This window comes from Channa argus, chromosome 4 (assembly GCF_033026475.1).
Source record: "Channa argus isolate prfri chromosome 4, Channa argus male v1.0, whole genome shotgun sequence".
NCBI classification, from domain to species: Eukaryota; Metazoa; Chordata; class Actinopteri; order Anabantiformes; family Channidae; genus Channa; species Channa argus.
Genome location: NC_090200.1, coordinates 26,590,108 through 26,608,820, shown reverse-complemented (window position 1 = coordinate 26,608,820; position 18,713 = coordinate 26,590,108).

Below are 18,713 nucleotides of genomic sequence, written 5' to 3'. Positions count from 1 at the left end.
CAGACTCCACAGACTAATATAAATTGCCATTTTTCTTGTTAGATGTTAGAAAAAAGTTAGAAAAACGTATACCATAATCTTTGTCAAAGTAAAACTATGGTGAGACATTCTCCAGCTGAAAATTCTCTATAAGATCTTTCACATGAAATTTACAGTAATTTAGCAGCTGTATTTTACATTCACAGTGAATGTAAAGTTGGGTCTATTAGCATAAGGAGCAGAGATTTTTCTAAGTGTTAAGTACTTTACTGTGCAGTAAAGTGGATAAAGTGGTACAAATTTACTAATGTATTAATATCGCTCGTGGTCACTAGTTACTCAATGCAAATGTAGATTCGTAAACATCTTTTGAAACCCGTTAGGATTAGCTCCACTTTTGTTCAGCACAGGCAGGTGGACAGGGTTCTTTTGTATTTCTTTATTATTGCCATAATTTTTTACCTTTAAACTTTGTGTGTTTTAACATGTCCGGATCAAATATTTACATTTATGCATCCACAGCATCAAATCAATACTACTTTTTTTTTTGAGTAAATTTTGGAATATGTATTTAGTCTTGAATTTGATTAAAGAATTTGAAGTGGAACATCTTCTTGTAGTGGACTAAATTTTTAGGCAAATTGCTTGCACTTCTATTTCAGTATTCAGTTTGTGGTCTTTACCTCAGGTAATTACCTGAGATATTCCGGCCCAATTCTGACTAAACTGTAGCCCCATAAGTCCTGATGTAAAATGTATTTTAAACAAAATATGAAGAACATCTGCTAAAATGAAACAACAAATTTACATAAATGTATTAAAAATAAAATAATTTTTTTTTGCCATGTATACTTTCAAAAATGGGTTTTCGTCTAACTGGAGTATGATACGAGCAATGTGTTATGTTTTTCTTCAAATTCTGTGCAAAACAACCTGCATAGTTAGACAATCAGGTATTTAAGGTGCACATGGTGGTTGTGGGGAGGGGCTTTAGGCAAGCGTTATTAATGAATCTTACTTCTTTCATCTCCCAACCATGGGGCTCCATGAGGGCCATCACCTTTTGGGCCAAGTTCAGCCGAGGCCCAGTCTGGTTAGTCCTTTAAATTGTTTGTTAAGCCCCATTAGTCACCTAAGGGATGTTTTCGTGGCTCGGCAGCAAGGCTTACACAGAAACGCCCAGCTGTAGTGTGAAAACACACTCAGCTGAGAAACTGGCAACTTTAATATAGAAAATACCTACTTTTACCTATTGTGACCAGGTTAGTATTTGGAGTGAAACAAATGTGCCCTTGCTTCTCTGCGTGACTTGTTAGTAGCACATTGAATACTCACAGTCTAATCTTTTATTTTATCACACAGAATTATTTCCTGTGAATGAAAGTCAAATAGGGTCAGCTGCAGAACATTATCAGTTTCTCGATGAGCAGACCTTTGACCAGGGAGGAAGCTAATGAAGAACTAGGCCATGAGACCAATGACCTCAAGCCTAGTGCTCTAAACACCACTGCTGTAAGAAAGGGAAAATGTAACAATGTGCTTTAGAGTCAGAGCAGATGAACACAATGCTATTACGTACTGTAATTTTTAAATACTTCTTTTTTAGATAAGTTGAGAACAGACAGGCTACCTGGAAGAGATAAGCATGCAGCAAAGGCCCGAAGTTGTATTCAAATCCACTCTCCAGCAGGGTCAAATAGTCTCAGACATTTATATATAGGAAAGATCTGCAAAAGTATTCAGAAAAGAACGCCAGTTTTTTGAGACTTACAAGAAATATAAACCTCAATTTAGCCTTAAAAGGTCAACTGACCTAAGAAGAAACTCACTCCTAATAAGTGTTTTAGGAGTGCCATTTTCCCAAGTAACCATTTTACGCTCACACCTGTGAACAAACAGCAGATTTCCAACAACCATGTTCTACCTAGGCAAGATAAGCCACACACACACACGTCACCATTTTCATATTTAATCAGCAATCTCAAAGTTCATAACAGTAGAAGATTTGTCCTTGAACTAAATGCTTCCCACAATGATAAATTCTTACATTTTGTGCATGAAAGTTTTTTCCACATTGTTGCAAATTGACTTGACAGATGAACATACAATAAAACTTTAGATACAGTTAACCCTGTAGCTTTCAGCACCTCTGATCTATCATGAACTACTAAAACAGCTGTTTTTTTTAATCTGGCATAATAGAACGTTTTTCCAATGGGAAGCGGGAGGCCCTAAACATGTGGAACAAAGCTTAATGTTCCATGTCAGTATTTATCAAAAGGGACAGCGGTGACATTGCAGTGGCGTCCAAGTAATGGCAGACATTCAGCTGACATACGCTGGCTCCTTTGATCAGGCTTCAAACATGTTAGGCTACCATCGACATCCTGCAAAGTTGCGCTGTACAGTGGCATTGCTCTGACTGCAGTTTTCACAAGCAACAGGTGACTGTTTGTTCCAAATGTTAATTTAGCACATGACTTGACACATGAAACAAATTAAACAAAGTGAAGATTAAACAAAAGGCACAAATTGAACCTTTGTTTCTTACTAAAAAGTTTTGTACTTTGGGGTTTTAATTTAGCACAAAATAAAAGCTGCAGGCAGGTGGACTCTGCCTGGTTCTTTTCAGATGAAGAAAGACGACACCTGTCAGTCTACACTAAAACTCTGGTTTTAGCAGCATTACATATCCAGATTTCTTATTAAATATAATTACTTCTCAGAGTCTTATCACTGTGCCAACCACACAACCAGAGCAGACTCCAGGAAGTCACTGTTCCCAACCAGGAACTTTTGTACAAATTAAACTAAAGATAGAACATGTTAATGAGTAGTAGGTGGGGGTTTAACTTTTGAACAAAGCCCAGGGCACTCCCCCCTTTCCATTAAACCAATTGCCTACTGGGTCTAGCTTAATATTTAGCAGAGCCAGAGTGCATCGATGCTCTCACTTAAGTGTGAGCAGCCATTTCCTCAAACATCTGACAACCATTTAATCAACAGAGTTTGAACACTTTTATTGAAACATGTTTGCTGTAGAACATTCTTGGCACACGGTACAATTCAGACTGCACATCCTATAAGAGAAAGAAAGGTTAATTTGATAATACTCAAGGTGTATATCAAGACAGATTTGTACATTTACTTACCACGGCATCTTTTCTCCTTTGGCTGGTCCGTTTTGCCTTGTGCTGTCCACAGGGAAACACTGAGTCACTGACTGGAGATGGGAAAGATTATGTGCACAGACAAGCCATTGGGTGCATTAGACAGATGTTGTGCTTGCAACAATTGCCGTTGGATGTGCAGTTCTACGCAGGCTGGAAAGGCCAACTTGGTTTCTCTTAATTGCCAGTCCTCTGCTAAACTTGTAGTTTTGGATAAATCTGGATGTAATGGATTGTTTTAAGTGGATAGACATTTGAGGAGCCTTTAGCATGGTATGGAAGTGTGTGGGAATGGCGGACTCTGAAAGTTCTTGTAGTCATTGATTGGGCTGGAAACCTGGTGATGAGGATTTGTTACACATTTGCATACTTCACTCTGGAAATCTTTGTTACAGCATGTCAGAATCTGATGACACGACAAATAAATTAGGAAAATAAGGAATTAGGAAGATTTTCTGCCATGTTACACCTTGAGCAACCATAAAGTGGTGTTCTGACTAGTAATACTTGTACTGTCCAGGGTATGCAGGGTAGCCAGCCACTTGTTTTCCCACCTGGGCTTCGTACCTAGTTGATAAACCCTGCTGATATCGGGAAGAGTCAAAACCAGTGGGACGATGAGCAGCTTCTCTACTCTGACCCAAGCTGTGCTGATGAGGATAAGGGGAAAAGAAACCATCTTGCCCCATTGGCATAGCATGGCCCATTTGATAATTTACAATGCCGGAAACTTTCCCGTCGTCAAAGGATGGCTGACTCTGGTGTGAGAAAGGGGCATATGAATGTGGTCCTGGCCTCTGAGGTGGTACAGGTTTGTGCCAGTCATAGGTTGGTATTAATAGGGCATATTGTTCAGCGAGGGTAAGCGGAGTACCATCAGCATGACAGATTTGATACTGACCATAACTGATGCCACTCGGTCTGCTTGCAACATTATATTGCCATGGATCCAAAGAATAATAGGCATTATTTGGGCTAGATGAGACAGTTTGATCTCTCCAATATTGATACGTTGTAGGATTTATTTGGCCATGGTAGTATCCATTAAATACATTTTCAGGCTGCCAACTTTGCAGGGGTAAAGCTGGATACTGTGTTTGACCTGGAAAAACCCACGTGTGTTCTGGGGGGATTTCACTGTGGCTGAACTGTTCGGTAGGAGTTGAGAGTTTGGTAGCATGCTCGGTCGGAAAGGTAATTACTCTGTCAGTGTGCACTCTTTCAGGCTCTGCATGGCTATTCTCAGCAAAACTGCTTCTTTCTGGTGTTAGAATTTGCTTAGAGCTGGTGGTAGGGTTTGAAGGTGAGGTAGTTGGGGAAATGGGAAGAGATAAGCTGAGTCCAAAGCTTGGCTTAAAAGTGTCATGAGGCTTTTTCCCACCATTTTGGTCCAGAAAACGATGCAAGAAAGAAGGGCTGTTGAAACTGCTCTGGATATGAACGCTGCTTGGCCTCGGATTATAACTAGCATGATGACTTTCACCCTTGTTTGAACTTGAACCTTTAGTGCTTGAACCATTTTCTTTGCCTCGGCTCTGGTCTTCCACCATAGGAACCTGAAAGTTGAATTGAAAGGCTTTGGGCATCGGTACTTGTGACTGGGGTTGGAATGAACCAGCAGACCATGGCTGATTCAGGCTCCGAGTTTGATGGTCCAGACCGGGCTGATATTGCATCTGGGCTTGGCTACTGCGAGTCCAAGAAGGTTCCCAAGTACTTGGCTCACTTTTGACCTGATCATTAGACTGAAGTTTTGGATTGGACTGCGTTGAAGAATGGACAAAGTGACTATTCCCAAAGCCATATGCATCTTGTTCGTCCCTTACGCTGGGCAGTGCTTCAGAATACGAAGATCTGACTATAAGAGAAGAATTATTTTGTAATTTAGCCGATGCTTTCATACTAAGCAATTTACAAGTGAGGTAAAAAGCAAGGAGTTAAAAAAAGTGCTATGTGAAGAAACCTTTCAGTTTCATGTGATTTGAGCATAACAGAGGATCGATACTCATTTACAGTTGATTAGCAGTTTTCAAAGCAAAGGAAGAGATACTGGGACATTAGAAATTAAGGTGGAAGGATGAGAGAAAGCAAACATAAGTCAAACTCTCCAGCAACACTTGCAGAAAACAAAAGTTTTCATCACGCTGATCTAGAAAAGTTCTCATTTGCAAGTGTTACTGAACTCTAATTAGCAATTTTCAACCTACCTGTTTAATATGAATAAGCTAATTGACATCAGAAAATGGACACTTGCAATTAAGGCAATTCTGTTTTAAGCAAACTTAACTAAAAATCAAAACACACACACTTATTTCTATATTTAGTCATTTGCCAGATAGTTTTATCTAAAAAAAAAAAAAAAAAAAAAAAAAAAAAAACACACACCACACACACCACTAAAAAGTAAGGACCAATAAAAGCAAAAATTCAAAAGGCAAAGACAATATTAAAGTAAAGTGCTGTGAGAAGAGTTTCCAATTTATAAGACTAAATTAAAAAAAAAAAAAAAAATTGATTCATTCCTGTGACACATGCCATATGCACAATTCATTTTAAGCAGTCAAACAAGAACCTGCATGTGCTGATTTTTATTGCAGTTCAGGATATTTTAAAAATACCACTTAAGCAACAATCTCAAAAAGGCTTAAAGGCTTAATTGTGGAGCATTCCTCTACAGCCATTTGGACACCATTACACATTTTAAAGATTACTAAGGGCATTTTAAACATAGCAATAGGAGTCACGCTTACCTCTTGGAAAACCTGAGCAACAGTCAAGTTCAATCAAGAAGCAAACTAATATGCTGTAAAACAAATGCAAAGACACTTTATTATACATCATACATAGCCACCTACACAAAGTCTTAAGACTTTTGGCACCTCCATTTTATAATTCAGACATTTTACCTTAACAAATGGACCCTGGCCACCATAACTGCTGCAGGTGCACTCACACGTCTTTTCTGGTAACTGCTTGGGCCTGTTTTAGACATGTACATGCAGAGCTGCCCTGTGAAAGACTGGATCCAGAGAAGCTGCTCTCTCCCGAAGGCAGCAAGATGTGAAGGCTTTGCTGTAATGCACCTTAAAAATGTTTGTTTAAGGGTTTGGTTTTCGAACCCCCTAGGAGGCTCCCAGGTGTTTTCAATCCTGCATTTTGAATGAGGTGTTGAGCTGAGTTTCCCAAGAGGGAGAAAACAAGTGTGTGTACACGCACGCACACACACACACACACGCACACGCGCACACACACACACACACACACACACACACACACACACACACACACACACACACACACACACACACACACACACACAAAACTTACAGGTGTGAGGACTTGATGTGATTGCCCTGGCAGAGAGGCTGCTTATCTTTCTCCTGGATGTGATATGATCAATGTGAATAAATGTGTTTCCAGGAATTGACTGTCTTGTTAAAGTGCCGAATTATAGCAGGACTTTTATTGGGTTGGCTGCAATATCTTAAAGGCTTTATTGTTGTTTAGTTTCTGGTGTGGCAATGTTTGCGTTCCATTCATTTAGTGAAAGCAGAAACACCTTCGAGCTGTGCTTTATGTTGTCTCTAGCAAAATTAAGCACTTCAGTTTTTTCTTTTTTCAAATTCTGTTCCATATTTTCCTCACACATCTATTTTAGGCCACATTAAGTTTCTTTTTAATGCTGAAGAATGTCTTCCTGCCACAGCAAATCCACAAATCCCTCTACATGGATACTGTATAAAACACGGTGACTGCAGAAAATGTTAAAGTATAAAATAGAACCTTTTTTGAGCAGGTTTTAATTTTCATTTTCTAAATAAGTGCTCAATGTTAATGTCATCTGGAGCCTAAAAAGTATATTTTGTAGCTTTCAGCTACACTTTGTGGCCTTCCTCAGCAGCTGAATTGGGTCGGTTGGTATTAATTATAAATTGCCATTAATAAGTTTACAATAAATTTGCACAGTCAACATTTCTTCTGAGAAAACCTACTGCCAAGAGTGTGAAACATTATTTCTGGTCTGTAGTGTATTGTTGGTAATCTTCTCAAATCATGTGTAGAGTAACAGGCTTTCGTTCTCGAGGTACCTGCTAAAATTTTAAAAGAACATTTTGAGCCAAAGACCACCTTCACAGCTACCAGCCATGCTTTCAGACACTGGAAAACTACATTGGCATACACATCATCCCAACAGGTCCTGTGTGTGTTTGGCACACCAATCACAACAAGGGAAGTGAGCGAAGCAGTAATGGCCTCTGTCATGCTTTCTGCAAAGGAGAGCCCAGCACTCACTGTCTAACAATGATGGATCTTCAGGTTTTAATTGGTTTACTTTTATTTATTTATGTATTGGTGTATTTACTGTGAGGTGATACCTTCAGGTGAATCCAACACTACAGTGCCCTCTGCATAGTAAAAGTAACTCTATTGAAATGCATTTTAAGAGACGCTTCACTCTCATTGGGAGGCCTAATTTTAATGCCCTGCAATAATCACAGTGTCCTTTGCAAAATTATTTAAAAACTTAAATTACTCTACATTTCTGTGCATAAATAAATAAATAAATAATAATATCAGATATTTCATTAAACCTTCTGATTGCTCAGTCAAAGTTATGAGACATGAGTTTTGGTTCCTTGACTCTAAATGTTTATTTGGTCAGAAAGACTGACTAGATACTGCACACAGGCAGTTTTTAATTTAGAACTGCATGGTGGACATATACTGATTAGTCATAAAATTATGACCACATGCAATTCTACGCAGTGGCTCTGCCATAAATTCTATGTTATAAAGGTTATAATTTCTCAGTTTTTAGGTTGAAACTGTCAGAAAGCTGATATTTCTACGTGCTTATTATTGAGGTCAAAGTGGGTAATGGAATCGTACTGAAGTGCATTATAAGAGGTGGTTCTAAAGTTTTGGCCACCTCATTTATTTTTTGGATAAAACTGACACACACATTCATGATATGATTGGATCTTTATAATAACTAACAACACACTGATGTGATGGACAAAACATCAATAATAATAATAATACATTTTATTTATAAAGCACTCTCAAATCTTAAGCCGCTACACAAAACACTAATATGCCTGTTGTATTTTTTGTGTCATACTACATAGTATACTTAAATGTAAATAAACACACACAAGAAGTAGCAAAAGATTGTAAATTTTTTCCAAAACGAAATTTTTTGGGAATAACTGCATTTTATACGTAACATTTTGTATACCAAACAGGAGAAAAATGTTCAGTAAGATAAAGGGTTTTCTGTAAAATAAATAAATAAATACATTTGTCAAAACTCTAACACAAGAAAAATACATGTGAAATAGGACAAAGCCACTCGTGCCAGAATGGGAAATCAAACCAGAGACCCTATGATTACAGGATTACATCCCTAACCACTGCTGCCCTGTATAAAGTGAGAAGTGCAGTGTTGTCGGGACCAAGGTTGGCATGGCGATGGAGGATGTTTTACTGTCTAATGGTTCACATGTTGTGTTATTCCCTCAGACATTCACGATGGCACAGTGGCAAGCAATGTTCTGTCCACTGATCTCATGTGAGACAACTGCCCTTCCTCACCCTCCTCCTCTTTTAGGCTCACTCTGTGATCACTAGCTCTTAGTTCATCATTGTCCTTCAAAACAGGAGAGCTCCTCTGGGGCCTTTCTGTGCTGTTAAAGCTCTGAATTATAGGTGAACAATTAATGTTTGCACCTGTGAGAAATGGCCTTGGGAAACTTTGATTGGTTGTGCGTGGAAAAGTTTAGCAAGTTACTTCCTGTTTGATTTTTGTGTCTTGTGTAAGTAGGGAGGCAGACTTAATCCCTTACTGTGGCGCAGGAAGGTAGAGTGGTTGTCAACCAATCTCACAGTTTTTGGTTCAATCCCTGGCTCCACATTTTGAAGTGTCCTCGAGAAAGACACTGAACCAACGAATGGTCTGCACTTACATAGCTTTTTTAGCTTATGGCACTTTACACTGCTTCTCATTCACCCTTTCACACTCACAATCATACACCAATGGGGGAGCTGCTGTGCAGCTGGCCTACACTCACCAGAAGCAACAAAGTTGGGGTTAAGTGTCTTGCTCAAGGTCACTTTAAGTAAGTGGAGGTGCCGGTGATCAAACCACCCACCCTGTGATTGATGGACAACTGCTCTAGTTCCTGCACCACACTCCCCCCACACTCACCATACTCTTCTTTGATTGGTTAGTAGGGTGAGCCTCACTCAAAACACCACCAAAATCATTTCATACATTTGTTCTTCAACAACAAATACCTTCTGTATACACACATAAAGTAGAGGGCTGCCATCATAAGTCATTTTCACCTGTTTATTTAAATTAAGTGAAGGTGTAAAGAAGCAAACTTTCACCTGAAAGCGGAGTTGTGTGAGAGAATGCAACATAAGTGAGTGTAAAGATCTTTTGGTTAATCCCACCATCAGCAGTAGCTTGGTTTACCAAGCTACAGTCATTACTCTGGCCAACAGTCATTAGTCTGGTCTTTGGTGTACTTAGATATCCCCCTCTCCTTCTCCTGCTGATTGATTCCTCTGTGCTTTGTGTCATCCTGCTGTGAATGATGTTGTTTGCCTCTCTGACAACGAGTCAATATCTCATTTTGTTTCATTTTCAGGGGCCTCGTGCTGTGTGAATGTGTGTTTTATGTGCATGTGTGTGTGTTTTTGGTGTGTCTGTGTCTGCTTATATTTGTTTATGTATTTTTAACAAAGTACTCATTGACTCCCTCACTAATTGCTCCACTGATTAGGACCTCATCCTCTTGCTTTGCTGCGTTGATTTATACAATTCTGTTCACACTTTGTGTGTGCATGTGTGATACTGTGTGTGCTTGCAAATACTTCCATGCACACCCGCGCTGGTTGTATATTCTCAGAGTTGTCACAGGCTGCAGCACAGCGCAACGAGCGAAGCTGAGTGGGTGTTACGCTGGAATAATGATGACAAAGAGCCACCTGTCAGAGCTCAGGCTCCTTCAGAATGTCATTTCACACTGAATGGTTAATCAGGTCGGCGGTGTGTGAATTGGAAGGCTGCAGGATTAAAGGCTTCTCAAACTTTTTAATGTCAAATATCCTCTTGAAGAGGCAGGAAATCTCATATGGGGAAAATAATATGGTATAGGACATCTGTCTGAGAGAGGGAGACTTTCGAATTATTAGCTTTAGTGCAGCACAAAGAGGTGTGCGTTTCCAGTTTATTATTAGAATGATAAGGAGGAAAACAGTGTGGCCAGAGACTCTAGGATTATTATTAGCACATAGGCGGATTAGAAAAGCGTATTCAGTTTTGTTTTTCCTCTTAATATTAAAGCAGAGTTAAAGGATGCTTAAGTGCCTATTTAAGTCATGCCTTTCCCACAGTTCCCTCTCAGATCCGTGCCATATTTGCTGGAGAGAAAACATGTGTATGGATAGTTGTTTGTATTTAGTTCTCCCAATTCCCCCGTCTAACTCCCGGACGGTGCACCTTGCTCCCTGATTTGTCTATTGTGTTTTTGGATTCCTGATTCTTGTTTTTGAACTCTGTTGCCTGCACCCTATCCGAGGTTTGGTTTGTTCTGTTTTTTGATTCAGTTCTTCTTATATCAGCCTTATATCCATCTGTGTCCAAATCCTGACGCAGGTACCCAGGGAATTCTAATAACTACATGTCTCCTTTAAGAGAGGTTTAGTTGAGTGAGTTAAAATTTCTCCTCCTGTACATAGGTTAGAATAGTAAAGTTTAAACCAACACATCCACTCATCCAGATGGTTTCATTAAAATAGCTTGATGAGGCCTTGTCAGAACTACCTGGGCATATACACTCACCTTGATCATTCCTGTTAGTGCATAGAGTTTGCCAGAATTGCTCCCATCAACTTCTACCTGACTAACCATGCAGAATAACTGAAAACACCTGTGTGGGTGTGTAGAGCTGCATATTTTATTCCACTCACTATGAGATTGTATGATTCCAATCAATAAGTAAATCCAAATGTGTACACTTAGATTTACTTATTCATGACACTTTTACAGGACTTCCAAACCAACTTTTCTTTCTTTAACTAACTGGCCAGTTAAGAGTTTTCTCAGTTGCTAAGAAGTGTTTAATGAAACTGGGATCCACTTAATATTCTTTATTACCTACTTAGCACAGCAGAAGTCTTCTCTTGCAAGTGTGATAACTCCCTGGTTTCACACAGTTTTTACATCCTTTTTCAAAACACACGTCATTCAGTGACCCAAAACTTTATTGAATTAACTGTCAAACAAATGTAACTTGCACATTTCACAAAATCCCAGCTGATATACCCTGTACAATGTAATGCAGTCCAATAGAGCAGCTCTGCCATGAATTCTACTTTTACAATTTAGTTTTTAAGTTGAAATTGTCAGGTGAAAATAAATAGGGAGTAGAATTATAGAGTTCATACTGGTTAGTGGAGTAGTACGCGAGTGCATTATAAAAAATACTTTTTTCCCAGGAGTCACAGAAACCAACTGCAGTTTAACACCTCGAAGACCAAGGAGCTGGTCATAGACTTTGGGAAGTCCAGATCATTTTCCAGACCAGTTCTGATTAAGGGGGTTGAGGTTGAGATTGTTAACACCCATACGTACATCGGGAGAACTACAGACATCATCTGCATACAGTCATAAGTGCTCAGAGGAGCCAGTTCAGTGCTCATAAAAGTAGCATAAACAGACTGAAAAACTCCTTGTCCCCTGTGCCATCATACTGTATAACCACACATGAGGGGGGGAAGGGAAACAGGAGCAGAATGGTAGAAGATAGGGAGGAACAGTGAGTCTGTGCAATATCATTTATCTATTCACAACATTAATTATATATATATATATATATATATATATATATATATATATATATATATATATATATATATATATACATATACACACACACACACTAGATGGAGACAAGTCGGCGACAGGTTGAGATTGATTTTCAAGTTGTACTAACTCCCATTGCACACAAAATTTCTGTACATGGCTTGTTATATTGCATTCTAACTTTATATTCTAGATAATTTGTCTGCACCTGACACCAAAACAAATTCCTAGTACTGTCAAGTGTTCTTAACTTTGCCTGGCAATAAACAATTTTTTGGATTCTGATTTCTGATTTTAAAATACTACATGCTGTCCATACATACCTCAAGCCTGTTTTTTAAAGCTTGACTTTACATCGGGGAGACCCAGGTGCAGAGAGTCAAAACCTTTAAATTCATCGGATTGCACATGTTCTCACCTGGTCTCAGAATACAAAGTACGTCACAATAGCGGCTGCAATACCTAAGAAGATTGAGAAAAGTTGGGATGCCGTGCAGGATCCCTTGTAACTTCTATAGGAGTGTAGTTGAGAGTGTGTTCACAAGCTCCATTATAGTCTGGTATGGGACCTGCTCAGCAAAGGACAGGAAGTCTCTCCAGCGTTTGATTAAAACTGCACAGCACATCTCAGGAGCAGCCTTCCAGTCACCGGAGGACATCTACCACACCACAGACATCAGGATAGCACACAACATCATCAGAGACTCCACACACCCACAGAACAGCCTCTTCACACTTCTGTATCACCTGCCTGAGGGCAGAAGAAAATCTAGAACAACTAGACTGACCAACAGCTTTTATCCACAGGTCATCAGGCTTGTGAATAGTTTGCAGCACCCCCGCGTCCCCCAACACATACTTTAACATTTGCACCACCATTGTGACAATATTGTCACTTAACTGCTGCTAGCACCTCGATACCTACCTCTACTCATATAAGTACTGTGTTACTTCAATCACTGAAACTTTGCTTATTTCTGTCACTGTGGAAGGAGGGATTGCAAAAAATATTTTTTATTGTACGATGTAACTGCTATGTTCATCTGTGCATATGACAATAAATCTCTTGAATCTTGAATCTAATGTTCACTCTGTTCATTTTTTCTTCTCCCCACATTGTCCCTTGTGTTTGTTTTTACTGCTACTGTCAGTATTTGATTGTATGTATTTATGGTGCTACACTGCCTCTGGAATTTTAATTTCCCAGAGGCATTGATAAAGGTATATTCTATTCTATTCTATTCTATTCTAAGGTGAGAGAAAACAGTCGGGCATGATGATGAGAACCTGTGGCTTTATAAACAAATAGCAAATGGACTAAATGAAAAATTCAGGGTTTTTTTATGACTTCATTTTAATTTCTTCCATAAGGTTAATTTGGTTTCTCTCTTGTTTTTCAGAATTTTGCTTTAGTATTTACAGTTTTCAGATTTTATTTGTTTGAACAATATGGAAAAAGAATGATTCCAGGTGAAATCTAAGTCCAGTTGTCATGACTCAACCTCTAGCTTCACTGAAAGAGGAATGCAGTAAAAATGTGGTGCCATGCTGAGTGTCTGAATTGGTCCAGTCTCTATTCTCACCATAGGTCCTGCATGTTGCAGACAGTTGGTGCAGAAAGATCTGCACACATCAAGAAAATATGATTTTACTAAAGATAACAAACCCTGCTGTACTGCACACTTCCACTTTATTTTAGATGGCCTGTTGAAATACTGTGAAAAGAAAGTTTTCCTCAAACCTTCTTGTGTGCAGCTCTTTCTGTGCTTGCTTCTATGTTTGCAATGACTGTATCTACAACTGCAGATTGCTGTTCAGCAGTAATAAACATTTTGCATCACTGAACAATATGCATGTAAAGTAAAAACTCTGTGAAAAATTTTAACATATCTGCAAGAGAAGACTTTCTGCTTTGCTAACAAGGTGATTATGAGGAGATGCCAGTTTCATCGAAAACATCTTAGCAATTGAGAATAATTGAAATAGCTGTATTTTCTTGTCGACGGTATAGTGACTGACTGAAAAAGTGTAAAGTTTGACATCCTTTGTTGTTTGAGTGAAAAAATAGCTTTTCCTGAATGTTGCTAATGTTTTGTTAGTGTGAGAGCATTTTGCATGTGTAATTTTGAACAGAGTTGCAGTTTCAGCATGTGTATTATCTGTTTTAAAAATGTGACTTCAGAGTGGACACAAGTCCTAGACCTGTCTAAGCAAATGAGAAGAACTTTAAGACAAAATGACAAAAGGATGGCAACTTTTTACCCATTGCAGTATAATGCAGAAAATGTTTTAAGGATTTCTTTTGTTAGGCATTGTTTGGGTCTTTCTGCAACAAAGGTGCAACAATATCTGGCCTTTTGAGTAAACTGAAGTGTGAAGCTCACATCATCTGAGCTTAAAACATGCAGCAACACTGTCAAAAAAATGACATTTTTTGTTTTTGTCCAGTGCAGTATTAGATGTAGAAGCAGTTACTTTATCTGGCCTGATGATTTTTTTAGCTTCAGGTGAGTTAAAAGAAATTCTGGCTCAGTAATAAGCTCAGTATGTGTTTGCTGAAACAGATTAGATCATATAATTTATTTGTTTTTTTCCTGTTTTTTTTTTCCAGCTTTTATTAAACATGACCTGCTCCCGGTGTCCACTAGGAGGCAGAGGTTTAACACTGCTGAACAAAATTTCTAATCTGTGGACAAAGGACAACAGCCTTAAAGGTTTCAATAACTAAATACTAAATGTTGAATAACAAAAAAATACATTCCATATTTTATATAAAGTGAATAAGAGAGATTTGGCAGACTGAGTTAGTTACATCGAGTAAATATCTTCCAAAGTTACACTTTGTTAATCACAAACTTCTCTCTGTTTTTGTGTAATGTACACCCTGGAGAAAAACAAAGAAGCAATTTGGTCCTTAAAACACAGCAACTTTGGAAGGTTCCAGCTTGATTTGATTGTTTGTGAGTGTAAAGCATAGGTATTGAAATTGTTTTCCAAGCAAGCCAGATTCTCTCAAAGTGGTCCTCACAATGTACAGCCATACACACAAAACACAAGGACATTAAGAAGAAAACCACTTCATCAACATGACACGACAAATAAATAAATCACGACCAAATACAGATGCAAAAAGAGGAAACTAGGATAGAAATGTTTCTGGAGAGCATGTATCTATATTTAAATCACGTCACTGGAATGTGTAAACAAACAATTGTATGCAAGAACAACAACAAAAAATTATATTATTTATTAATATAAATCATTTTGGTAAGGAAGTTGCACAGGGACCACAGTGCCAGTAGATCCCCCTTCCTGGCTATATGTCGAAGTGTCTCTGGGCAAGTACCTGAACCTCCAACAGCCCAGAACAGAAATTGGGGAGGGTTGCATCAGGAAGGGCATCCATTTACTTCATAACCAAACAGCCACTACACAAAGAGGGGCTCAATTTATGACACTGCTGTAAAACCTCACCAGTGAGTAATGACGCTTGTGGTTTTCCTCCAGAACAACTCTGTACATGGTAATGACAATATAAAGGCACATAGACTTTTAGAGATAGTTAATTCCTCAATTTACTGAAATTGAGGTAAAATGTAAATGCACTGTAAAATGAAAAGGACAGAAAATATAATAAAATAATTACCATGTGAGGTTTTTACCAATGTACAGATTTTGGCAGGTGCAAAAGTTACAAATGTAAACAACAGAAGCATCATGGGATTCAGTGTCTTAACCAAGAACACTTCTCTGATGCATGAAAAGATGGGAATGGTGTTCAAAGTCTCTTCTTTGGTAAATGGCATTATGATTCGGTATGTTTGGTTTATGGTTATGGTTTATTTAATAGTATGTAAGTGATTAAGAAAAACTATAAACTGTCAAAACTATTTTACAGATTTTCACCAATAATGGCTGAAAATGTAATATGATTCCCTCTACACTGTCCTCAGAAATTCACAATGGCAACATGGCAACTCATTTCTTATACAGTATCTAGCTCTTGCTTCAACATTGTCCCACAAAATAGTTGAGCTCGTCTAGAGACTTTTGCAGAAACTGTTTTATGAGAGTAAACAGTGGATGGAACACTGAGAATTAGCTCATAGTTTTACAGACTTGGTGTGTAGTTTTGCTCCTTGAGTGACATTTTTAGGAATCATTTGACATGTTAAGATTTTCTGTGAAAGCGGTTGTAAAAACTGAAACTCAGTGAAATAAAAATAGGCCTAAAATGTCCTCAATTTTCTCATCCAGCTGATCAACAGCAACTTAGTGATGAAAGCAAGCAGAAATATATTGGCTGACTTTGTTTCTAACATTCCCACACTTTTTATTTAACACCGTGCCACACTCTTCATCTTAAGGAACCATTACCAATGACAACGTGGCAACAACAACAACAACTGCATATTAATGGCAGGAAAAAAAGCATTTAAATCTAAATACAATTTGAATCACTGAGCAGCAGGCAACAGTAATTAAGTCATCAATCTCTTTTGGAATAGCACTTTGAGGTTGATTTTTTCCACACGAGCGGAATAGTTCTCATAAGAGCTCTTGTCCTTAAGTGGCTCTTTCTAAAAAAATATTCCTTTTAAACTGTTTGTTCATTGTGTCATTAACCTCAGTGTTTATTTTGGCAGTGGGTCACATAACGTCTTATGTGTGAAATGGGGGAAGCTGCAGGAAATTATCACCCATGTTGCAGTTCCTTTAGTCTACTTGGAGTGGAAATTAACTGTTAAAGTGACTCACCACCAGATATAGGAGGCAGCTATTTTGAGCAAAAGGCCACTGTAATTACACCAAACAGCAGACTATTAGACCGAGGGGAGTGGTATGTAGAGGGTGGCATAGTGCGTGCGTGTACGTGTGTCATACAACAACATACAATCGTTTAAACATTCTTCAAAAGTACACTGAGTACACGTTGCTATTATAACTAGGTAAAATCCTAAGGATTAAATTTAATCATCATTTAATAATACTTGATTTTCCATCACAATGTGCACGTGGCCATTTGGTCCTAATATTCAAATCAGTGTGGGTAACACCCCCTCCCTCCCTCCCGCCCCCTTGTTACACCTCTGATAAGTTTTATGACTCTTTTCTGAAGGTATAAGTTCAGCTTAAACTTTCTGGTCACAAATATCACGTTTTTTTTCCTCGGAAAAACATTATCCCAGCCGTTGCATGGATACCGTTCTGCTTTAGTGCATAAACCAGACGCTGAAAGCAGCGAGCACATGCCTTAAATAAATAGCATTCTTTTTGTCAGGCCATTGATGTGGTGCGGACTAAGCATATGTGATGAGACAGATACTGGTGTTTTTCTTTTTAAAGCAGATTTGGCAGTAAGCCATCAGCAGGTTTCTTGTGGCACAGCCCCCAGTGCTAAACAGAGCAGATACCACAAGGGTATGGCCAGATGTTTCAGAGCAGGCTTTCAATGCATATGAATGTCTATATATTTCCTAAAATGATTAACATGAATTTATTAATGCACATTGTCTTGCATCTTTTTTAGAGCTCTATGGAGATGACACTTTAGCCGGGGGGGGGGGGGGGGGTGGGGGGGGGGGGGGGTCTGAGGCCTGTGCGTAGTGTTCTGACAAACAGGGAAACTGGTGTGTGTGTGTGTAGGGACTTTTCACGCTACCAAGATCTCTGGCACAATTCAAAATAGTTTATTCACGCACAACCGGTCAATTAGTAACCACGCCAGTTCATTCAGGAGCAAGGGGAAATAAATAAAAACAGAAACATAAACAAACACACTTAATGCATTATTCCCCCCACACTCGAGCACAGGACCTTTACATTTTGTCCCAGATACATAGTGTGTTAAAGAAGGGGAGGGGAAGTATATCAATAAATTAAGTGCTCACCACCTGTAAAGGCCATAGCACCACCGAGAAAAATATTTCAATCACCAGGGGGGCCATTTCACATTTCCAGCGATGATCACGATAAAATGCCTGCCTCCATAGCAGAATGGCACAGAGAGGCTGGATAAAACATGTCTACTAGGCTGCCAGGCAATGATTCTGATATCACTATGGTGACGGAATGGCTGGTCAATAAGAGCAGAGTTTACCAAGATTTGCTGACCGAGGTGTTGAATGCCAATTCCACGGGTAGTAGCAGGAATGTGTCAGACAGCCAGATGCTTGAGATTGTGAGACAGTACGAGAGAGACAGGATTGACAATGATACGGAGCACAATCAAAGTGTGGCAGAAATTGTGTGAAGTTGTGAGGCAGCAGGAACATAGAGACAAATCGTCAGATGTATCAGATAGTGAGAGAGCTTTACGATGCATGCGAGAAATTGAGCAGCAGCATCGAACAGAAAACCAGATGTGTGACAGTATGCCAGGTCACACAGCATTCAGACAGAGAATCAGATCAGGATTAGAGAGATACCAGCATTTAATTCAGTTGCACTGCGTCAGCATGTTGACTTGCGTGACATTGATTTAAGCCTGCAGGATGTACCAAATAGAATTAAAAAGATCTTAACAGATGTGATAAATTACACATTGCAAAGTTCAACAGCAGATAATTGTTTAAGTGTAGTGAGGACAGGTCCTTCCTTCATTGGCAAATGATGTTCACACTGTATTACACGCCAATGATCAGTACAGTACAGGCATGTTTCTGGAACATATTTCCCCGGTGATGCAA